A 25,443-nucleotide genomic window follows, 5' to 3' on the forward strand; every position below is an offset into this window, starting at 1 on the left:
CCAAGTTACTCAGAGCCTTGTCCAGACTGACATTGAATGTTTCCAGAGATGGGCACCTACCACCTCGCTGGCAACCTGGCAGAAAAACCTAGTTTTTCACTACCCTCTTGTAAATAACTTCTTCCTAATATCCAGTCATAACCTACCCTCTTTCAGTTTAAAGGAAGCCCCCCACATCGTATCCTGACACACTCATATAAAACATTCTTCTCCAGCTTTCCTCTAGGCTGCTTTTGCTGCTGAAAGGACACAATAAGAGCTCCCTGGAGATTTCTTTTCTGCAGACTGAATAGACCCAACTCTCTCAGCCTGTCCTCACAGGAAAGGTGCCCCAGCCCTCTGATAGTCTTTGTGTCACTCCTTTGGACTAACTGGTATGAACAACCCATGATGAGAATCACTCCGAAGCCACTTCAATGTACCTCTTCTGTTCCATAGATGATGTATTTAGGGTGGAACTGTTACTGCTTTATATTTTTATTTCTATAAGGAACTTAGCTGTTCCTACCAGTAGCCTACAAATGGAAAGTTAACCAAGTCCCTAAATTTCTTATCTGGGTCAGTTGGTTTACTAAATGCACAGATTGCCTGAAAACTTCTTGGGTTTTGAGTGGCTTGGACAGGTACCTCAGAAATCAGGATGTCAGTCCTTGGAAGACTCTTATTCCCCAGCTATACATTTTTCCATTCTTCACATTTCAGCACACAGCTAGCTAGCTAGCAGGTATTCCTGGATACTGCTGGAAGATTTCTGCCTCTCCACATCTCCTCCAGACCATTCTTACTTTTTTTTTTTTTTTCTCCCAACAGCTGTCATATACAGCTCTCCCAGCCTTTTCCTGTGCTCATTGCCTCCTCTAGAAAATGAGGTCAAGAGGCACTACAAACATCACCCAGCAGGTTCAGAAAGCACAAAGTGCTCTTACACATTCCTGTAATCACTCAGAAGATCAGTATAAGACAACTAAAATGGAGCCCAAGAAGATCCTGGTGCTGCAAAACCTTGGTGTAAAGGCTTTGACATCAGCAAGAGATTTACTTTCTACAGGCCTGAGGAGATGTTGCTTTGCCCCCTCTAAGGATGTGTTGAGGTCCAGCTGACTTTGTACTTGTGAATCATCTGTGTGCTCCCAAAGGGCAATTTCAGCTAAATCAGATGTGATGAACAATTTTTAGGAATGACAAAAATCTGTATTTCCTAGGGACAATGTCCTTATCTGAATGACAGTCACAAGGGGACCAAATCTTAAAACAGGGATAAGACTCTGCTGGGTTACTTTTCCACCAAACATTGTCAGACACTCACCTTGCACAAGGGAAGGCACTTTAGGATTTGGTACAGAGGGATAAATCATGTATTAAATAATGTATTTCCCCTTCTGAAGCCACTGCTATGCCCATTAAACCACAAATCTTCCCAGCACATGGGTCTCAGTCTGATCAGTTATTCGACTGAGCGTGGCCTGTGGGCACACAATGCACAAGGTGGAATCTTTGCCCAAATGCTGTTTTCAGGGTCCCCCATATCTCAGAGCTGCACATTTTTTGATTGCAGCTGAGCAGCTGCACAACCAAATGCAAATGAGATGCTAATTAAGCAGGAATAGGAGAACTTGTCTGTTTTCTTTCTTCAAGTTCAGAAGCAGGTGATCTGCTTTACCTTGGTGATGCCTTGGCACTTTCTTAATTCTTTGTACCCTACCCTGTAATGAAATGACTGGGATTACAAACTCAGCACCTGTGAAAATATGGAGCAATTATTTTTAAAATCTGTCAGTGAGTGCCTATCAAGGAGCTTTCTGACAGCAGCCGTGTTGTTTAGGAAAGGGTTTATGTGGCACAATAATTATGTCAAGTTGTCCCAGCTCTGTGGAGACACAGCATACAGAAATGGCTTTGAATGTGCCTCAGAAATGCAGCTTGTCACGTTCGCCTCCCCAGCAGCACTTTCCAAGGGTGCTGGAATGGGAGGGAGGTGACAGTGAAATGCTGGTGCTGGTGTCAGGGCACAACTCACATTGAGCTGATGCCAGTGGTGGTGTCATCCACAGTGCCAGGAGAAGCCATATGATTAATTATGAAGTAATGACAGGGCATTTCACTGTTCAGAGGTGTTCGTTTGGGTGCAACAGCGTGGTGTTTTTTAAAAAAACCTACTTTTCTCACTCTGTCAGGGCTTGCATGGGAATGAGACTTAGGAAGAAGATGTCACAGCAGTGTTTGCCTGCTGAGAGCTCATAAACAGCCCAGAACAGGGGCAGCACAACCAGATGGAGGGCAGCAAGCAGCAGGGACCTGTGCAGGTTCTGAAGGATCCACTTCCACAGACCCACCTGCAGAGTCTGGTTCTTTTGGGTAGCAGGGCATCCCTCTATATTTCGTGGCAGGGGCTGTAAGGCTTCCTGCTGTGCAGATTGCCCTCCCAGGATTTCCATCGATTCCTGGCAGCAGGCAGGCGCAGGCAGCTGCATTAGAGCCGGGCTCAGCAGAGGAGCAGCGGCTCCTGCAGCGAGCCAAGGCTGCTCCTGCAGCTCTCTTGCGAGCCCTAGTGATGGTAGGGCCTGCCTGCAGACAGACTGCAGGGTCTGAACGCACAGCCCTGCTCTCACAGGCAGCCCTTGCTAGGAAAAACAGGAAAATGTCTCACTCCTGTGCTAAGCAGGTTTCTCTTTGTGAGAAGAATGAAGCACAAGTGAACATCACTGTCCTCCACAACAGTTCACGGAGCAGAGAGACTTGTGCTGTGTTTGTCCCTAAGAGATAAGAGGAGGCCAAGACAGAAATAAAAAAGAGAAGAAGTGCTAGTTGAAATAAGAATGAATAGCTCTTCCTCTGACATCCCAAATCCCAAGACACTTGCATTCTGGAGTTGTGGACCTTGTAGCAGAGCCATTTAGTCCTCCTTCCACCAAGAGCACTTGCTTTCATCCCATGGTGACTGGCTGCTGTCTGAAATGGGTCTGCAGTTCCCAGCTGGAAACCTGACTTTCTACTAGACCTCACAGTGGGAGCAATGTGCTATGAGGTTGGTTTGTTCTGTACAGTTTTTTCCTGCTTTTAATCACATGTTCACTTTAGCCATTTGAAATTGGGATGCTGAATATTCATACACACAGGTAGCCCAGGTGACCTTTTCTCAAGTAATGTTCTTATAAGTACAATTTTACTTTACAGAAAAGTCAGGTTTAATGGAAAAAACAAACAACTAGTGGTTCATATCCAAGTTCATATCTACAGGTAGATGGTGAGAGGGGAAGCAGAACACGTGACGTTTCTTAACTCAGCAGCTATCTGATGTAGTGTGCCTGGATTAGAGCAGAATTACTTTTTGATCTGAGATCCATAGTGAGTGACTGGCAGACAAGGAGTACATCTGTCTGATTCGTGCTCCTAGTGAAGGTGCCTCTGTCCTAAACACTTCAAATCAAAAGACAGTTTGTTTAGCTCTTCAAATCCAGCAGCTGTCTCTCATTAAGTGAAGTGTTGAAAGCTGTCAGGATATTGTTTCTGGACTTTCTGAACAACCAACATTTAATTCAGACTTTTTCTCTCCCATCTGATGAAACTAGAATGAGTATGACAGATGAGGAACAGATACTAGAATCAGGCAACTTTCTGAAAACATGTGTATACATACAAACATATCCTGCTACTTTTTATAATAATCTTTGGGAGTTATTTTACATTTTCCACATTTTGCTTGACATGAAATGGGTCCACTTAGAAACAAAATTTGTACCTGATGGTGTGAGTTTTGGTCTTATGCAGTATTGACTTTTATATTTATGTTTATCATAGGATCATGGAATAATTTAAGTTGGAAAAGCCCTCCAAGACCATCAAGTCCACCTGTTAACCCAGCACTGCTAAGTCTGCCACTAACCATGTCCTTAAGCACCACACTCAGAAATCTTTTAAATACCTCCATGGATGCTGAGTGAATCACTTCCTTGGGCAGCTTGTTCCAATGCTTGACAACACTTAGGTGAAGAAATTTGTCCTAATATCCAACCTGAACCTCCCCTGGTGCAACTTGAGGCCATTTCCTCTTGTCCTGTCTCTTGTTACCTGGGAGAAGAGACCAACCCCAGCTGAGTACAGCCTCCTCCGTCCAGGCAGTTGTGGAGAGTGATAAGGTTCTCTCTGAGCCTCCTTTTCTCCAGGCTGAACAGCCCCAGCTCCCTCAGCTGCTGCTCACACTTGTGCTCCAGACCCTTCCCCAAGTCCATTGCTCTTCTCTGAGCACACTCCAGCCCCTCGATGTTTTTCCTGCAGTGAGGGGCCCAGAACTGAGCACAGGATTTGAGGTGTGGCCTCACCAGTGCCCAGCACAGAGAGACGATCACTGCCCTGGCCCTGCTGCCCACACTCTTGCACACAGGTGCCATTGGCCTTCTTGGGCACCTGGGACACACTGGCTCATGTTCAGCTGCTCTTGACCAGGTCATTTTCTTCTGGGTAGCTTTCCAGCCTCCTGCCCCCAGCCTGGAGCACTGCGTGGGTTTGTTGAAACCCAAGGACAGGACCCGGCACTTGGTCTTGTTGAACCTCATACAATTGATCCAGCCCATTGATCCAGCCTGTCCAGATCCCTCTGCAGAGTCTTCCCACCCTCCACTCCAGCAGATCAGCACTCCCACTCAGCTTGGCATCACCTGCAAACTGAATTTGGAGTACCCTTGATCCTCTCATCCAGGTCATTGATAAAGACATTAAATAGAATTATCTGCTCCCTGGGGAGCACCACTGGTGACTGAACACCAGCTGGATTTAACTCCATTCACCACCACCCTCTGAGACTGGCCATCCAGTAAGCAGTGCAGCACTCCAAGCCATGGGAAGCCACTTTCACCAGGAGAATACTGTGGAAAACCATGTCAAAGGTCTCACTAAAGCCCAGGTAGACAACATTGACAGCATTTCCCTTATCTACTTGGAGGGTCACTTTGTCGCAGAGAAGCTTCAGTTAGCTATTATCACAAAAGGTAAGGTAAGACAAAACCCCTCAAACATTTCTATATATTTCTACAGTAATAAGTGAGATCAACATCTGAAAAAAATAAAGTACTCTGAATATGATAAAGCAAACCTCTAAGTCTTTAAAGATATAGAAATTTTCCATCTGGCTTTACTGAGTCTGAAAAGGCAGATTTTCATGGGGAAATTTCAGAACTGATAAGTCTGAAAGTTTAGAATTTCCACCTTGTTCTGAGCCAGCTTCTTTTTTCATTGCCAGTGTCTGGCCTAGCTGTAGAAATAGAGCAACAAATCTGTTCTTCCTAGATTTCTAATTGCCACAGTCTTCTCAAAAGCTGTCTGGCAAGGGTACTGGATTTATCTTCAGGAGTGAAATGTGAGTAGTTTGGAGACAAAACAGTTGAACAAAGGCCTCATTTCTTCTTTTAATACAAGCAGCAAGAGGTTTCCCACCTTTTTAAATAAAAAGAAGGAAATCTTGATCTATATAAAGCTCTGGATATGTTTCATCTAGACTTACACACAAGTGTCCAGACAGACAGTTTATCATTCCAGGAAAAATCACCCAGTTTACTCCAAAATGAATGTGAAAAGAGAACCAAAGAGACAAAAATATCAACTTCACCATCTGTCAAGATGATCCATTTTCTTGCCATGATCATATTGTGCCTTACCCAGTCATAATCCAGCTCCTGGTTCAAATCACTCATCTGAGATGCTCAAAATAATTTATAGACATTCATTTTGTCTCTCAGAACCTGTATGTGGAGACCATAAGGTGACAGACAAAATGAGAGCAGAGAAATGCTAAGTTCTCAAAGGTGTTTGCCTTCTCATCCCTTAAATCCATGGAGAGAATGCCTGGTCTTGGATCTCAGATGTGCTTTCCAGAGGATCACCTTCTCCTTACAGGGGGACACTCTCCTTCAGCTCATGTGAGCTGTGTTCAGCCCACAGTATCCCAGCTAAAAATCTCCTCAGGCTCTCAATCCTGTCTCCTATAGTCAGAAATTAAAGGGCAATTCAAACAGTCCAGGAGATCCTGGGTGAGGGACCCTTTTGTTCTGCCTGGTCCCACAGGGATGACAGACCATGCAACAGCTTGAGGGGCTCAGTCAGGCCCCTGTCAGCACTTGGAGAACCAGCTGCAGGTTTATTTTAATAGAAGAAAAATAAATACAAGGAAAATGTCCTCTCTCCTGCCAAAATTGTATCTTTGTCTGGGGAAAACGTTTCCCTGAAATGATACATAACATGACTGAAAATACCCAACAGCTAGTGCTATTTAAGGTCTACCAAAACCTTTAACACATAATAATAACACAAATAATACTTAAGATCTAATGAGGCAACTCAAAAGTCCTCATAACTGCCAAAAAAGTGTTATAGAAATGAGAAAACTCATGAATTATATCTGTTGAAAAGCCCAGTTTAAGGATAAAAAGTGACTTTTATCTTTTTCTGGAGAATATTGAATACCTCAGCTGTCATAGCAAAATCTGCAGTTATACCATAAATAAAAAGCCTACAAACACAAATGTTCACTTGCATATCTACAGAGAAGAGAGAGGGTGAACATAACAACACTTACCAGTTTGTGAATGTCCTACAGAGATGTGCAGGGCAGTGCTACCTGCCTGGTGGTGGATTTGAAGGTGAGAGGCACAAGTCCTTGTTCTTTATTCCTTGCTGCAAACCAAACCTCAGAACTGCTGAAAAATAGCAACAAAATGGATATTAGCAGGTAGCATGAAGGTCTGCTTATAAAGCCAGCTTATAGTTTAAAATAGTTGTTGGCTCTGTTCCTCTGCTGGGATTCATCTTCTACTAAGTCTGTCAGAAGAACTTTGATATGTTAAATCACAGTTTATTGTTAAAATCCCAGAGCTTCTTTCAAAATATAAAGCTTTTTCTCAACTACTCATGTTATCATCCATTATTTTGGCTATCCATTGGCACAAGGTTTTATGCGTTCATAATAAGCTGTTTCATGAATTTCCAAGATGCTCTGCTATGCAGCATTAGCCTGGATAAATTTTGAACTTTTTCACATTTCACCCAGCAGTTTTGGGTGGGTTCTTAGATGGCTAACCCAGAACTATTTTTTCCCTCAAATTTGGATTATTCTGGAGTTCTGCATTTTTCCTACTTTCCCTCTGAGCCAGGTTTTCTCTAACAACCAGATGGCTCCTAAAAACAGGGAGGCCTTTAGGTGGTCTTTATGACTAATATTTTAGTAGAATGGTAGAGTTTCTTATTAGATGATCAAATAGAGATTATGTCAGGATACAGAAAACATGCAATTAACTAATAAACAGTGACTGAAAATATAACCTTGTGTTTTAAAAATTTGTTTTCATTTCAATTGGCTGCTTATAGCTGGAACAAGAGCAAAGGACTTTGTAACATATGTTTTTAAATCTTTATCTTGTTCATAAAGTGTGGTCTTTTACAGTTTCACTCAAATACACAGGACCAAGCTAGTCTTCTGAAGCCATATTTGTAAATTAATCAGAAATAACATGCTGTGAACCAGTATGAAATGTGAGAACTAATGTGTAAATCCACTGACTGAAACAGCAAAAGAATGCTGATTCTACAAGTAGATATCCACAACTTCATGTGAAGGCTGCAAATCAGTTTAATAACCCTCCCTGGCACAGGTAGTGCCTCAGTGGAGCATCTAGCAGCTGCCTGAATTGGATCTGTGGCCAGCTGGGCAGTCCTATAAGTGGGCAAAGTAACACAGAAAATACTAAAGTGCTACAGGGATGGACGTGTAAAATGAAACAGATGGGATATAGTCATTCCACCTCAGTGGAAGATTCTAGACAAAAACAAAACAATAAACTAAACAAAATTGCTCTTTGGAGTCTAAATTAATCTTATTCTGCCAGATTGCTGAACATAAAGACCACACTCCTACAGTAAACCTGTTTAAAAAAAACCAAACACGAACCAAAGGCAAGAGTTCGAGAACTGGTAATTATAATCTGCATGGTTAAGATTAATGGACCTGTCATTTATTTATATAACACCCCATATTTTTAGTTTAACATTCCAAATATTCTTTTAGAATATTTACAAGGAAAAGTAAAGTACAATTAACATTTGTAATTGTGGTGGTTGCCCACCAAAGCTGCTCTCTTACCCCCCTCCTCAGCTGGGCAGGGGAGAGAAAGGAGAACAAAAGGCTCACCAGTTCCATCATGGACAAAAAGACTTGATTTGGGGGAATTGGTTTAATTTATTACCAATCAAATCAGACCAGGATAATAAGAAATAAAAACAAATTTCAAAACATCTTCCTCCCACTTTTATTTGTAGAGATGATTCACCACATGAAATTTTGGCATGGGTTTCCTGTTATTTTTTAGAGATACAGACACACATACACACCTCTTTCCTGCTCTGAAAAAATAAATTGTGGGGTAAGATATTGCTCTGCTGTGTCATTGTACCTTCATATGATTCAAATCCACAACCAGGCTGCTGATTGAATGCAGGACTGTAGAGAAATTTAGGTGTTCTTAGGATACCAGGGGCCAGCAAACAAAGATTTAGATACATCCTCAACAGTGCATGCAGAATGTCTCCAGGCATTCCCAAAGGATGAGCGTAGGAGGCAGACCCCAACCCTTTCTGAGGCAGCCACATGGAAACAGAGCTCTCCTTAAAGCTATAAGAATACTGATCATAGGCTCATTAGGGCTGGAAAAGACCTTTGAGATAGTCGAGTCTGACATTTGACCAAACACCACCATAGCAATTAGACCATGGCCCATGTGCCACATCAAATCAAAGGGACAAAGGAACAGCCACTTCCCTGATCCTGCTGGCCACATTACCCCTGATACACAGACTGGGTGCCATTGAACGGGGCACATGCTGGCTTGTCTTCAGCTGCTGTCAACCAACATCCAGGTCCTTTTCTGCTGGGCAGCTTTCCAGCCACTCTGCCCCCAGCCTGGAGCACTGCAGGGGTTGTTGTCACCCAAGGGCAGGACCTGGTACTTGGCATTGTTGAATATCACACAAGTGACCTCAAATCATTGATCCAGCCTGTCAAGATCCCACTGCAGAGCCTTCCTACCCTCCAGCAGATCAATGCTCTCACCCAACTTGGCACCGTGTGCCAGGTGACTGAGGCTACCCTTGACCCTCTCACCCAGATCATCAGACAAGACATTAAACAGAGCTTAACCCACTGCTGAGCCCTGGAGAACACCACTGGTTGCTGTCTGCAGGCTGGGGGTAACTCCATTCACCACCCCTCTCTGGGCCTGGCCACCCAGCCAGTTTTTAACCCAGCCAAGGGTGCAGCAGCCCAAGCCATGGGCTGCCAGCTTCTCCAGGAGAAAGCCATGGGAAACAGCATAAAGGGATTTACTGGAGTCCAGGTAGGTTAATCCACAACTTTTCCCTCATCTATGTGGTGGGTCACCTGATCATAGAAGGACATCAAGAAGGGTTTGATTTTTTTAAACTCATGTATTTTGGGCCTGATTCCCTGGTTATCCTGTGTGACAGCACCCAAGATGGTCTGCTCCCTAAGCCTCCTAGGCACTGAGCTCAGGCTGACAGCACTGTAGCTCCCCAGATCCTCCTTCCAGCTGTTCTCATCAACTGTTCTCATCACATTTGCTGACCTCCAGCCATTGGAACCTCCCCAGTGAGCCAGGATTGCTGATAAATGATGGAGAGTGGCTTAGTCAGCCCTTCCACCAGCTCCCCCAGTACCCTTGGGTGGATCCCAGCCAGCCCCATAGACTTGTGCATGTCTAAATGGCTCATCAGGTCACTAACTATTGTATTTGCAGGGATCCCTGTGGCAGGGAGAAATGGTGCATCTGGCTCCATCTTATCAGATGGCTAATTAGTTACTTTATTATACAATATTATTCTATATTATATTACACTACATTACGTCACATCTAGACTGTATTTGCCAAGCACTCAGCTGCACTCAAACACACTTGGCCCTGATAGGACAAGGAAAAAAAACACCATCACTTTGGGTAAACAATCTCCATATTGCATTCTACTTTTGCACAAACACAGGCACAGCAAATGATAAGAATTGTTTTTCCTTTCTCTAAGGTTCAGAGAATGTGAAACCCAGAAATATTCTTGGGAAGAATTGTGCCTTGCTTTTGTCTGTGAAGAGAAATGTGGCTACAACTAACTACCTCCTACCTGGATTAAAGGGGGTCTAGCCTTCTCCCCATCCCTGACTGCCAGCTCAGGGGATGCTTGTGCTGAGGATATCAGTCTTGCTGTTGAAGACTGAGGCAAAGAAGGCGTTAAATACTTCAGGCATGTCCTCCTCCTCGGTGACAATAAAGTAAAGAGATATTCCTTAGCCCTCCTTTTCTTGATGATGTATTTATAAAACACTTTATTATCTTTCACAGCAGTGCTTAGACTGAGCTCTAGCTGAGCTTTCACCTTCCTAATTTTTTCTCTACATGACCTAGCATCTTTGAATTTTTTGTGAGTTGCCTGCCTCTTCTTCTGAGGGTCATAAACTCTCATAAGATCTCTTCCACACACTCCAGGAACCTCCTAGACTGCCTCCTCTCTGCTGTGTTGAGTTTCCAGCAGAAATCTGACAAGCTAAAGTTTCCCACAAGAACAGGGACCAGAGATCATGAAATTTCAGCCTGCCACTTATAGAATGCACCTTCACTGGGATCACTGGGAACCACCTTGATTGCACCTTCACTGGGATCAAATCTTCTGGGGAATAAACTTACCCACTGATACCCCCCCCATTTCCCTGCATGGCTGGGTTGTGGCAGCAAGCTCAAGAAACCGCTGAATCAGAGCCCTGCAAGTGGCTGGAGTGTATCAATTGTATATGTATAACTCCTGTATGGGCTGGAAGTATCAATTGTATATGACAGCATGGATTTCACTCTGAAACCCATTTATTTTTTTGAGCAATGACTGCTTCAGTTGAAATCTGCAAACCATAAGCTTTCCTGGAGGAGTCCCTTTCTTGGATGTGCTTTATCTTATCATTTTCCATGACATCTGTTCTACCGTGATAGTACAAGTGTTATCTTGAGAACAGTGTTCCAGTGTTCTGTGGGTGCTCTCCTGCAAACTGAATTTTCCTCATCCTCAGTTCTACTGTCACTTAGCAACCAAGAGGATTATCGGTGAAATTCTAAATATTACCTTGTCAAGGACATCAAAATGAAAAATACATAATTAAATTGCTGGGGAAAACACCACCTTTTGTTTTTTTGTTTGTTTGTTTGGTTGGTTGGTTTGTTTGCTTTTTGTTTGCCTTGCTTCAGCAAGTAGAAGATGCAGAAAAAATTGCTAGTCATAGTGAATTTATACTTCAGTCTAAGGATCTGGAAGATATCTCCAGGAATGAATGCATTTTAATACTCTTTAAGTCAAAAATAGTCCAAGGAGACATGGAGGTGGATCTACTGGAGACAGAACTATGGCTTAGTGTAATATCACCAGTAATATCCTTCTGATGTTGTGATTTAATCAAATATTTTGTGCAGAGATGTTGGGGACACTTCACCTGCTGGAAAAGTTATGTAGAGGACATTGAAAGATTAGGTCTGTGCAAGAATTTTAGAGGGCATAATAGCACACAAGGAGTTTGAACAAGGACTTGGAAGAATTGTGTCCCACTGTCTCAACCCATCATTATTGCCTTGTGATTCGACTTTCTGGATCACCCAGGCCATAGATTATCACTCAGCATTTCTGTTTAATGCCCATAACTGAGTTAAAAAATATCTTTTCAGAGAGGCAGAATGTCACAGAGGATGCATTTAAAGGGAGATGGCTATTTAATCAGGTTGTAAAGAAAAGTTTTCAGTGCTTGATTATCCATTAAAATGTTGCTTTATTTCCAGTCAGAATTTGCCCAACTTTAAAAAAGACTGAATTCTGTCCTTTTTCTGTTAAACAATCTTTATAGAGGTCATCTTTTCCTCATGGAAGCATTTATATTCTGTCATCAATTTATCTTCTCACTGTGATTTTTATTAAGCTTCTCTATCAATCTTTTTTAGTCTTTCTCCCTAGTGTTATGTCCAACCTCCCCCTAAACTGTTTCTGAACCTTTGTTTCTTGGAAACTAAAGAAAAGGAACAAGAAAAATCCCCCAAACTTTGCAGTGGGTGGAAGCCATTGTTCTTCAAATGGAAACCTTAGCACTGAGCTCAGTATCCTACACCGAGTTCCTCAGGCAGAGGTAAATACTTTAGAGCTTTTCCTGATTAGCATTTCCTTTTCAGCTGGGAATGGGGCTTGGTCTCTTCAGTGATTTATTATAAAAAGAGTCAGTGTTCATCTGGTTACCCTCAGGGAACTCTGAGCTGCCTTTTTTAAACACACAATTCTTTATTATAAAAGTGCAACTCAGGCACTGTAATGAACATTATTGTGCCTGTCTTAAATAACATCTTGCAGGAGTTCAGCTTGCATGTGTTCTAGATCACACTGTTTGACTAATGGTTGCTTTGAAAAACTTATTAGGTTTTGGGTCATTCTGCAACTTTACTCTTTACCATTTTATCATTTCTCCTGGCTAATAAATAATGATCATGGACTATAAACATAGAATAGACTTCAGTAGGTCATCTAAACTGTCCTGCTGACACAGGCAATTATAAAGCAGAGCCCCAAGCAAGTGAGGTTCATGGCTGCTCTGTCTTGTGACTGAAGGCACCCCAGCTTCTCTGTCAGCAGCACACAGGGGCAGGGGAAGCTATGGCCAGCACTTCCCTCTGTCCATCTTCAGTTCTTGGCACAGGCTACCAGGTACTTGCTTACACTTGGAGGTGGTTCAGTGCCTGTCTCCAGCAAGGTCTCAGCTCCTGCTTTTGCAGCTGGAGACCTTCAGTGACCTCATGGCAGCTCAGCTCTCCCCTGAGACTCAGTTGGGATGGATGACAAAATTTGAGACAGACAAGCAGCTCCATAGAGATACAGCTCCTGTATCTCAGAAAGCAGCAGCTCAAGCAGACAAAGCTTTCCATGAGAGGAGGTAGTTGATATCACAGTTGTCGATATCACAGCAGAGCGTTGGGCAGAGCACTGCAGCCTTAGGCCATGCAACTGAAATTGATCTTAATGTTTCCTACAGAAATCCATGTGGTGAAGGGTAACTGGTTCTGATAGAGTTGTTTCTTATTAAATAGAGAAAAAATGAACAGGGAAAACCATCTTGGAGCATACCTGTAGTTCAGAGTAATATTAAATAAAGAAAAAGCAAAAGAAGGCTTTTATCTCCATTTTCAATTGCATTAATAGCAGTTAAGCTACCTTCAGAGGCCCTGAGGCCTCTGAAAAGAAAATGTTGCTGTCTCCTTTCTGCAGGCTGGGATCCAAAAGGCACGGAGATAAGCTGACTTGGGGGTGTCACAGAATTGTCATTAAGCATGAGTTGTGAAAAGACCCTCAGGTGTCTGGCTTTCCTTTCTCTGCTCTGCTCAGGTCTGGCTTTCATTTCTCTGCACTGCTGAATAGATAATTCCTTCATTTATTCAGAAAATGCACAGAGTTGCTGTCATCAGCATATGATTTATTTCAGCTCCTATTTGTTGTCACATACCTGATAAAATTAATCTGTATACAAGAATTCATGGGACAATGTCTGCTCATGTGTACAATGATATCATGGTAGCAACAGGTTTCCAACATAATTTCCTGATTTCTTGCCACTAAAGGCTTGGCTGTCACATATTCCCTGCTTGCTTTCTTGTTTCCTGCTGCTTGACTCTGAGATTCTTGTCCCACTAATCAGGAAAGAAGACAATGCTGACAAATTTCCAGGATCTCTGGCTAAAATGTTGCTGGATTATCCTCAGCTAAATCACCTGGATTCTTCTTGGGATGCAGTTGGTATAATGCAACATTAAGCAATATTTGAAGTCTACCAACTGCACACCTCTTTGCTTTCATCTGATCTTCTCACTTTTGGGTTTTTGTGCCTTCGGGAGCCTGGGAACTATTCGGAACTCTCTTCCTTCTGCTTTGGAGCTTTTTTAATGTGATGGATTATTCCTGGCTGGACACCAGGTGCCCACCAAAGCAGCTCAGTCACTCCCCTCCTCAGATGGACAAGATAGAGAAAAATAAGGCAAAATCTCATGTGTACAGATAAGGGCAGGAAAAGACAACTGATCAATTACTGTCATGGGCAAAACAGACCTGACTTGGGGTAATTAGTCTAATTTATTACCAACCAAAGCAGGATAATGAGATTTAGAACCAAATCTTAAAACACTTTCTCCCCAGCCCTTCCTTCTTCTTGGGCTCAATTTCACAGTGATTTTTTCTACCTCCTCCCTGCCAGCAGCGCCCTGGGACAGGGAGTGGGGATTGAGGTCAGTTCATCACATGCTGTCTCTGCTGCTCCTTCCTTCGTGGAGGACTCCTCACACTCCTTCCCTGCTCCAGTGTGGGCTCTCTGCCATGGGACACTCCTGCAGTCCTTCACAAGCGCTCCTATGTGGATCCCTTCCATGGGGTGCAGTCCTTGAGGAGCAGGCTGCTCCAGCAAGGATCCCCCACGGGGTCACAAGTGCTGCCGGCAAACCTGCTCCAGCCTGGGCTCCTCTCTCCACAGGGCCCCAGAAGAAGGATCAGTAGTGAAACACACCACAGCATTACCAACTAGCAACAGAGCTACATTAACCCTTTGCCCATTTATGTCTTTCCACTATTTACTGATTCTGATGGGTTTATGTCCTTGGTGTGAAGTTGTATTTCCTCATCCTCTCAGTAACTTTTGGGAGCTCCTAAGATCTTCATAGGTCTAGAAATCCTGGAAGACCATGATTAGCCATCAGGTACTAAATACTTATCACATAGAAACCTACTCAAATTATGTGCATGTCATCCTACTTATTGCCTAAATTGACTCCTACAGTGAAATGAGAAGACCAGATTCTGTGTCTGTTCTTTCCACAGCATGACAAATACACAGGGAAACAGCAGCACAGGGGCAGATATCAGTAATATTACAGATAAAGGGACACAGTAAATAGTGAGGCGTCCATGTGCAGGGGTGATCCTTATTCCTGTTTATATGGCAGTGTATTTTCCCCAGGATGGCCCATGCTGCCTCCAACCGAGACTTCCAAAGCATGGTGGGAGGTAAAAATTTCCTTCCTGGGATGACAATTTGGTACCTTTTCCTTCCCTTTCAATCCGTGCTCCTGTACTGCTTGTGATGTTGAAAGGCAGAGTGGGAATTTTAACATTCTATCTAGATGTATTTACAAAACATGAAAAAATTAAAAATGTTCGCTTCTGTGTCATGGGCTGAGGCTCACAAATTGTCTGAATGGTGCCCTCATTTTCAGCAGCATCAGTGAAAGGAAACAATGTGACAGATCATAAACTGTTTCAAACCCTTTTTGGTAGTGGCTGAACAACAAAGAGCGAGCAACTGATGTTCTCTCATTAAACATTTTGCTCAGCATTTAAACATCAAGGCCTAAATTTTTAACACAGTGCAGAAATCTTCAGCTGTGTGCCTCCTGTGAAAAGTAATAGGAGGCATGGAACTAAATCCCACCACACCACATTTAATATTTATCCCTGAAGGGTCCTTCTACTGCTGAAGAGATTTGAGCACACAGTACTTGCTCAGGCTTTTGAATGCATTTCAGTATCACCTAGCTGATTATGCAGTTTGCAAAGAGCATATTAACTTTATGTCTTGCAGTGCATATGGAGGGGAGGGGGAAGAAAAATAGCTGTGCCAGGCTGCAGGCAACAAAAGATGTTTGTAGGGTTTAAAAGATAATAACAGTTAATCAATCCAGCCTAAATAATTTAATATACTGATCTGACAGGGCTAGATAAAAGATCAAGGAACTAACAGAGCCCATTTATTTACCATCCTCTATTCTTAGACCTTGGCCACAAAACAGGTTTCTATTTATGCTATCTTTAATTTAAACTCCTCTTTGTGTCTATGCAACCTCTGTTCTCAGGTTTTCATCAAATCTCTGAAGAGGCAATGGCACACACTTGTCCCATGCTAAAATGTTTGAATCAGTTGCAAAATGGTCCCTGATTCCCTCTCTTATCTGGGGAAAGCTGGGTCTGTTCTGTATTCCTCACAGTGTACTTTCCCCTCTGCACTTCCTGCACAGTGCAATTCTCTTGGGGGAGGAAAACCTACAGCCCCTGCTGTCCCCAGACTGCTGGGAGAGAGAGAAAGAAGAGGCTGGTGCCCTTCATGGTGCCTCTGCACCCTGTGCTGCCCTGCTGGGACTGGAGCAGCGCATTGAGGACACAGAAGTGCCCAGGCAAGGGGCAGGATTGCCCCAGGGGCACTGGGGTTCAGAGGGGGTCAGGGGAGGCTGTTTGCTGCTGTCCCACCACGTAGGCTCTGGGTTCTCTCGCTCATTCTTTTGTCCTACAGATAAATGAGGTGAGAAGGGTTTCTACCACGCATTTCCCACCCTGTGCTTTCCTTCCCCAAAGGGCTGGGTGAAAAACCCTCATGGTCAGGGGATGATCCCCTGGGCACACCTCAGGTGTAAGCTCACAATATGGACTATTTACAAGTCTGGTCTTTAAGCTGTATTCAGCAGAGCAGGCACAGTGCACTGCCTCATATTGGGAAAGATCCCATGGGAAGCTTTGCCCAGCTTTTCTCTCCTTGGAAGGAATCTTGTTTCAAGCAATTTTGCTTTTGAGCCCAGACCCAGAAGGAATCAGATGACACTTGCAGACTTGTGAAGGAAGTTTTACAGGGCTACAGGTGATTAATGAGATGAAATAGTTAAAACAGTATAAGGACTATTACCTAGTAACTAGCTGACCTAGTGATTTATCAGTTAAGAAATTTGGGAATTAAAAATTTCCATGATCTGATTAGGATTATCTGTGGATTTTTAAGTGATATTTAATGGAAACTTTGAGACAGACTTTATAATTATGATGAATTTTTAGTATAAAAATATAAAAGTAGCAAATATTGAGGCATATGGCAAACTGGGAGAGGGCATTTAGTGGATCTACGTCCCACAGAGTATCTAGCCAGAATATTTCAGGGTATGGATACTTCATCATTATGCCTATAATATTTAAAACCATGTAATGAATATATGATTCCTATGTGACCCTCACAATGAGCAATTTTGAAAGTTTTTCATGAATAAATATACAAGTTTTTTGTCTCGTGGAGGTGTCCAATCCAAAATGCCAAGAAAGTATTACAATTGTAATGTCATATACTGGGTGATTTTCCCATACAAGGGAGTCTGTTGGGCTTGTCCCCTGGAGCAGGGTGGTTACATGAGGATAAGGTGGGAAGGGGAGAGCTGATTCTCCTGGAGGTTCCAGAAGACTTTCTTCCTTCCTCCTGACTGAGCTCCATAGGTTGGCTATGCCTGCAAGCCAGGTCAGACTCTCCATCTTGACGTGGAGCCAAGAGACTTCTAAGACATACCACTAATCTATCAGTCTGACTCTATTATGTATCTGATAAAAATCTGATAAAATAATATTATCTTCCGTGCAATGCTTGCAGCAATGAATAAAGAGGAATATGAGCTGCAGTCTGCTGCTATGGTAGAGACCTGATACAGATCTGCCAAATAATGAATAAAAAGCAGTGGGAATCAGATTTAACCTCTGCAGCTGCAAATTTTTAATCACTGCTCATAACTGTGTAACATGCTTTATTTCATTTTGCATATGGTGTTCCTTGTGTGCTCCCCTTAGCAACTGGCAGTAGGAATAAGATATGGTCCTATATATCCAACTGTGTTGGAGTTTTATTGAGTATTTGTAGGTACATTTGTGATTTGTGAGAGCACCACTTTGCTTTGGGGCAGCACAATGAACAGCGCCCCTGAAAACTCTACAGGAACCTGCATGAAGGCAGCAAAGGGTGGGCTGCTGTGGAGATTGGGCTGGCTGAAGCTGGAATACTCTTATGGAGGATATTGCCAATATTTCATTGCTCTACAGTCACCTCCCTGCAATGACAAAAGGCTGAGGAATAATAATGGAGTGAAAGAAAAAACAAGCAATACAAAACTACCTCTGGAAAAAATATCATGTATGAAACTGGAGAGCAAAATCCCCCATTAGGTTCACTACTGAATTATTTATCTGAATTTTAATTTTTGTGGTTGGATTGAGTATTTTGACTCAGCCATATGCACTGAAAGCTGCTTGCTGAATGCCCTCAAAAGTGCTCTGAAGAAGTGGTCATGATATATTGCAAATCCTCCTTTGCTCCTGTCTTGTTTTGCACAGGAAACAAGTTGCTGCATTCTTTCTGGCATGTGGTATTTCAAGGGGGTGGGTGGAAAATAAGTCAGAATAAAAGTAAATTAAAAAAGGTCTTATATTGTGGTATGTAGCTAAAACCCTATGTTTTACATTAATTAGCACTTGTTACTTTTAGCTAAAATCAACCACATAAGCAATCTGTTGAGAATAATATTGTGATTTCCTCTGCAAGTTGAAAAGATGCGACCTGAGGAGTTCTCTGAAAGAAAGTCACCAGAAACCGAAAGCACAGCAGAAATTTAGATAGATGGTTACTTTCAAGCCCCCTTTTAATTTGTAAGGCGGTGTTCTGTGCAAAGGAGGTATGATAGCTGTGTCAGATGTGTAGGCCGTCAAACACAAGGGAGGAAGCAGCCCTGACATGATGAAAACCTGTTGACCAAAAGTAAAACATCAGTCGGAGCTGGCAGCAAAAATTAGGAAAACCTCTAGTTGCAATATCTTCTCTTAGCGTTGCTGGTTGGAGAGGCAATGAAAAATTCAACCCTTAAGGGAATAAGGAAACTGCAAATTTAAAAGCTAATTTGGTCAAAGCTCTAGTGAAATCGTGTTTCTTGGGCTCTGTAACTATCTAATAAAATTAAATGTCCGTTTTAAACCAAATTAATTTATTTTTATTTGTTTTACATGAGTTTTTAACTATAAATCATCATAACTTTCATCTAAAACAATGAAAGTTGTACTCCTGCAATCACCTTCTAGAATTGCCAATCCAGTGTTAATTTCTTATTCTGTTAAAGGTGTTTACATTGACTGTAACAACTTGTTATTGCCACAAAGTGTAAATGCTTTAGGGTGCTTGTCTGCCTCGATGTCACTGGAGAAAAATCACAAAAGTATTTAGCTGGAAAGACCTCGATACTAAAATAGAAGCAAGTGAACACAGACTGTGCCTGGCTAGCACTACCATAGGAGCAAGCACAGAATGTGATCAAAATTGTGATGGATGTAATGACAGAAGATAAGATGTTGCTCTGATGAGGGGTTAACCTTTGACCATCTCATGTGAAACACACTTTTATCTCTATATTGCTGGCAAAAGGGTAAGTTCTTTGTTAACTCCAGCTCTTATCCCCCTCCAGTCGATCACAATGAACATCTGGCAGATTCATGTCTCATGAAAATGCAAAATTTTTCTTGAAATGTTTTATTTCTCATTGTTTCTCAGCTTGTACAAAATGACTTAGCTCAGTAGTTATATTTGCATCATTTTTATTGCATTTGAGGCATCATTAGCCAAGCTGAGGTAGTGAATTAAGGGGCTTGTTACCAAAATTTAATATCCTGAATTTCACTTTGCATAAAACATGAATTAACATGAAGTTTTCAAGGTGCAAGTCTTCTGGATAGAACTACCATTCCTTCCCAAGAAAATACATGAGTTTTCTACCTGTGTTTAGTGTGTGAGGAGAGTTTCTGTGATGCTGCATAAGGCATTGCCTTCATAAAATAATGAGGGGAAAACTGACCCTGTTTGTTCTGAAGATCCAGCAAAGTCAATCACACTTATCTTGATTAGATGGCAAGAAGTACAATTGCTGTTGGAGTGTAACATCCTCACTGATTGCTGACTGTGTAAATGTGAGGGGTTGACAAAACACCCTGGCAGCACAGTGGTCCTTAACTCTCTGCAGCTTTTCTGGAATTTTAAAGAAAATATATGGATGTGATTGGTAAACAAGTTATTCAGTTGTCATGATGCACTTCCAGCACCTTATAGAAGGTAATCAAAACATTATTAAAAGAAAAATTTGTGAATCCCACCCTGTGCAGGCTGAGGGAGCAGCCCACACTCACTGATTTTTAAGGATTGGACCCAGGAACTTTCTTCTCTGCATGGGCCAAAACTGACATTGTAAAAGCTCAAGGGAGCTGTGCAAGGCACAGAGCTGTAAAATTCATATCAGAGGCTGCTCCTGTGAGTAAGGCAACAAACACCTCAGGTCACTTGTGACTTTTAATAAATCTTCTGTGATCTTTCTCAAATGAGGCTTTTCATACTTTAGCGCTCATAAAGTAATACAGCTGTACCAGGAGTCTTCTGTTCTCAGCAGCACTGATGCTTGGCCTCAGAAGGATGAAAGGTAAAGGTGATTAAATTGCATTTGGAGGTTCATATCCTGTTTTTAATGAAGAACTACCCTCCCTGGTTTTGCAGGCTGAAGTCTCAAGTCTCCCTTTAACACACCTGTACAGATTATTTTCCTTTGTTGAGGGTTTGACAGATGTCACAAACTAAAAATCCTCTCATCCCCAGGCATGACTTGATTATCTTTAGTCTGAGGTTATTTTTAAACCTCACTTTACACCGCTTCTTGTCAGTGGTGACAATTCATTATGGTAATGAAGGTTAATAGAGAGGCACTTTTTTCCATCAGCCATTAGAGATGATCTTTAATTTTCTGTCTAGAACCCTCATAAAAAATTTCATTTTCTTTGAATGGCAGACATCATATTAATAACAATTATAGAAAGGGAGTTTCTAAAGAGAAGTACATTAATATCAGCATCAATATTAGCCAGAAGATTAAATAAAAAATTTACTCATTGAAAAGCAAGGCAAGAAGATAATGAATGGTTATGCCTTGAAAAATAAAAATGTAGTAGAATTTTGTCAGTACCTTTTATAGAGACCATTAAAGAAGAAGAGAAGGTAGAATGAATTTGGAAGATTTTCTGTATGAGAACTAACACCCAGCTCTCTGCAAAGGATGGAGCTGACCTTCTACCTTGCAGTTGTCCTTGCACAGAAGAGCTGATGTCCCATCCAGGATTCAAGTTCTGATTTGTATTTACATTTCCAACAACTTCATTTGGCACCTACTGCCCCCAAAATACAAGATGGTACAAGACCACTTAGATCTGGGTGTTTGTAATACAGACCCCTATATGGGACCATGGGATCCCTCTGTAACCAGCAGAGATCTGTTCAGTAGAGATGAAGGAGTGTGGGATGTGATTGTCTCCCTGCAGGGCAGGTGCCCATGTTTGACCAGCTGGGCCACAAGCCAGACTCCACTGACTCACCACTGCCTACAAGAGCACTTAAGCTGGTCAAGGCAATTCTTCACTGTGCTCTCCCCTCCCTCAGCTTTCTGTGCCCACTTACCCCAAATTCTGGGTTTTGGTGTTTTGACAGAGCAGACCTGCATCATGACATGCAAAGCTGACATAAAGTCCAGAAGTCCTCAAGTATAATTAATTTTAACTGGTTACTTGTGGGATTAAAAACTCTCAGAGTCAATTACTACCAATGCTGGCATTTGTATTAAATTTACCAATGTTAAACATTAATCAAAATTGGTTTGTATCTTGTTGGGGTTTACTTGAGAGAGAGAAAGGCTCCAGCTGGTTTTAATGAGATGGGGAGAAGCCTAAGATAGGCATTAAATGTGGGATTCTTTGCTGTGTTCTGATGGGAGAATCATGGTTTACATGTCTGCCATGAGAAGCCTTCTGTTGAAACAAAATTGGGTCCTCTTCAAGGACAGTCAGTTACTGATGTATCTCTCCAGAAAATGTCTGTTATACCAGTCCTGTGAAACACACACCCTTGGTCGGCTAGTTCAGATCGTATTAGAAAGTATTCTTAAACCTGAGGTGCACAAATGGGCATTTGTGTGTTCTAAAGATGTCTAAAGTACATGCCAAATCGTGCAGAAACCCCTCTCACTGTAAAGAGGAGACCTATAGACTGTTTGCCGGGCTGGATAAGCTCCCTGTAAATGTCTGCTGAGGGCTGGTCCTGAGCAGATGACAATGTCTGATACACTTCTAGGAAAGCATTATTTTTGCTTATGTTTCCTGTGCAACAACATAAGAATAAAATGTTACAGGTCAAGAGTGTGAGAAGTTACTATTTAGTAGTTTGCAACCATCTCCTGGAAGTAAAATGGACATTTAGATATCCTTGCCTTTTAAATTTGACCACTGGTTCATTCTTCCAGTAAACCTATGTCTCAAGGCAGTGATTTCAATGTTAATTGCACTTTTCCTAATTAAAACAGGTGGCTGAATTACAGGTCTATTACACACATCATTTCCTGTTCTAAGAATGGTAGATGTATAATTGTACTGGTGTTCTCCAATCATCTAACCACAGGTTTTGGATATTTTTGCCTCTCACAGAACAGGGCAAAGATTTCTGCAGACTCCTATTCCTGGGAGTAAATAGCTTCTCTGCTATCTGAAAATCTAAATCTCTCACTGCCATATCTAAATCTCTCACACCCTCAATTTTTTTAAGCATAAAGCCAATTAAAAGCATAGAAGAATATCTCCCAAAACTGATTAATCCTTCTTAGCTGAGCTTTTAAACCCTCCAGGTTGGAGCAGATCTTGAGGCAGAGGCAGCTGCCAGGTCTGTGCAGCTGTGAATGTGCAGCCTTGTGGCCCAGGTGATGCAGTCGTAGCTGGAAAGCAGCAGCCTGGAGTCTGTACTCCCTTTTCATGATGGGCTGACACTGAGGTGTCCTGGCACGATGCAACAGTGAGTGAAGGTCTCCGGAATCGTATCCCAGGGGCGCCCAAGGCCAGCCAGCACCCTGAGGGGCTGCTGAGAGGCTCAGGTCCTCAGGTGTGCCACTCTTCTGAGATCCACAGATCATCACGGAAAGGTTCAGGAGTCTTCTAGAGCTGCTCAGCATCAGAAAAGGGGCCATTGTGCTGTTTTGCTGAACCCTGTCTCTCAGAGCCATGTGCATGTGTATGTGCAGGGTCCAGCTGCCTCATCAGGTATTATTAAAAATGCAATGTTTTTTTCCTCACTTCCCTTGAGCTGAAACATGTCTAAATGACAAGGAAATACATTCATTTATGTGAATAACACTCTAACTTGGAAAGCATCAGACCACTGATAGCTCTGAAAATCCAAAGAATAGTGCTCAGAAGATGAAAGGAAAATTACCCTGGAAATCATTGTCCCTTAAACTGCAAATAAAGTGACAGGGGTGTTCTTGAATGAAGAAAATACTGTGTGCAGAAAAGCATGGGAGATGTTTTGAAAAATGTGATTTTTGACAGAATTACACTACAAAGGTTTGTCCCCTGCAGCTCTCCTTAAAGCCAAAACAGCTTTCGATTTAAAAGAGATATTGAGAATTGTGTGTAAACGGATTCCTACCCAAAACACAAATTCAAAATGCCTTTGCAGGCAAGTGGGCTAAAACCCACTGAAATTGCAGCCTTTTTGAAGTCATGGCTAGTGGTTACAGTTAGAATCAATCTTTTTTTAACACCCATGTTAGTTTAAGAAGTGTGAGTAGGCTGATTGTTAATGGGGTTCTTAGACCTTTGAATTAAAGGGAAATGTGAACACCGGTAAAAAGGATAAAAGCAGAAAAGCTACTTGCAAAAAAATGGTAGGTTTAGTTTAGAGGAAAAGAAACAAAATGATCCAGTGAAAATGATAATTTTTTGTTTAGGTAGTAGGTAGAGGAATATTAAAAATTAATGGTACTGGATAAAATGTAGAAACAGAAATATATCTGTGGGAATGTTATGGATAGAGGTGACAGGGTTTGGATCAGGAGGATGATCCACATGCTTTCTTCCTTTCTATCCTGCTTTCTAGGACTCTGCAACTTTTCAACAAGCTGCTACTGTAACTGGCCACAATAAATAAACTGGGCAAAGCAAAGTAATTTAGCTGAGCAGTGTCAGTGTCTGCATTCTGAGCTTCACTGTACACAGGACAATGCAGTCAACACAATGAAAATTCAAAGAAAGAAAATTGAGACATTGAGATGTGGCATTCACATTCTCTGAAAAAGTTCCTTGGCCAATCAGTGCCAAGCTGTATCGAGACTCTGGAAAGAGTCACGAGTTTTCATTATTATCTTTTTAGCATTGAGTAAGTATCCTTTCTGTATTCTTTAATCTAGTATAGTATTCTTTAATATAATATAGTATTATAAAGTAATAAATTAGCCTTCTGAGAACATGGAGTCAGATGCATCTTTCCTGCCTTTGTCAAGACATTCCCAGCAAATACAATATTGAGACATTTAGGAAAATGGAGGAATTATATATATGTATATAAAAGATATTGATATAGATAGATAGATATAAGAGAAAAATATTAGATGCCAAATTGATAAAGCTAAATAAGCTGTTGGAAGCAGGGCTGGGCAGAGTTCCAGAGCAGAGGGAAAGTGGCTCAGCTGTGGCATTTCTGACATGACAGTTCACTGCTGTGCAGGTCTCCCAAACAGGGTGAGCAGCAGAGAGGGTGGGAGGGGGCCCTGAACCTTTCCTGAGCAGCAGCTGGTGCCAAGAGGGCCAACACCACCCTGGCTGTTATCAGTAAAGGGTGACCAGCAGGACGGTACCTGGTGAGGCTGCATCATGAATTCTGTGTCCAGTTTTGGGTCTCTCATGAAAATAAAGATATTGAGGTTCTGGAGCATGTCCAGAGAAGGGCAATGGAGCACAAGTCTGAGGAGGAGCAGCTGAGGAAGCTGGGGGTGCTCAGCCTGCAGAAAAAGGAGCACAGGGGAGATGTAATCACTCTCAATGACTCTCTGAAAGGAGGTGGTAGCCAGGTTGGGGCTGGTCTCTCAGGAAAAATAATGTGCCAGATTCACAAGGTGTGAATAAACAGGGTTGTCACTACAGTTTGGGAATCAGAAATTGGAGCAGAACTGAATGTGTTACCCATTACTGAAAATCAATGGGTGAGATACTAATTGACATCACTTCCTTCTCCCATAATTTATGTTGTGCTTTCTGGATGTTAAATATTATTGTGGGTCCAGCGAGTGGAAAACTGTGATTTGGCATTGTATTTGCTCATTTTGCCACATTCTGTATGAGGACATAAAAAAATGGCTGCAGAAAATTAGGACCTGAAGGTGTTGGTTTGCTTTTAATACTCGGAGCACAAGATTGGTTAAGCTGTTCCTTAAATTGAACACAAGGAAAATGATACCTTAAGAGCTGGAATTTCTGCAGGTGGTAATTAATGTAGCATCAGTCAATGCAACAGAGCTACACCCATTTGCACCAATCAGTGATTTACAGAAATTTACATTGGCTTGGAGCAGTGTCTTGATTTCCATTTCACACCTTCCCCACATCACAAAGCAGTATATATTTTTGCTCTTCATGTTTGGACTGTTTGTTAATGAAATACGTGACAGGCAGCGCATGAGTTTACAAGTGTCAGTG

The sequence above is a fragment of the Camarhynchus parvulus genome, chromosome 2, assembly GCF_901933205.1.
Source record: "Camarhynchus parvulus chromosome 2, STF_HiC, whole genome shotgun sequence".
NCBI classification, from domain to species: domain Eukaryota; kingdom Metazoa; phylum Chordata; class Aves; order Passeriformes; family Thraupidae; genus Camarhynchus; species Camarhynchus parvulus.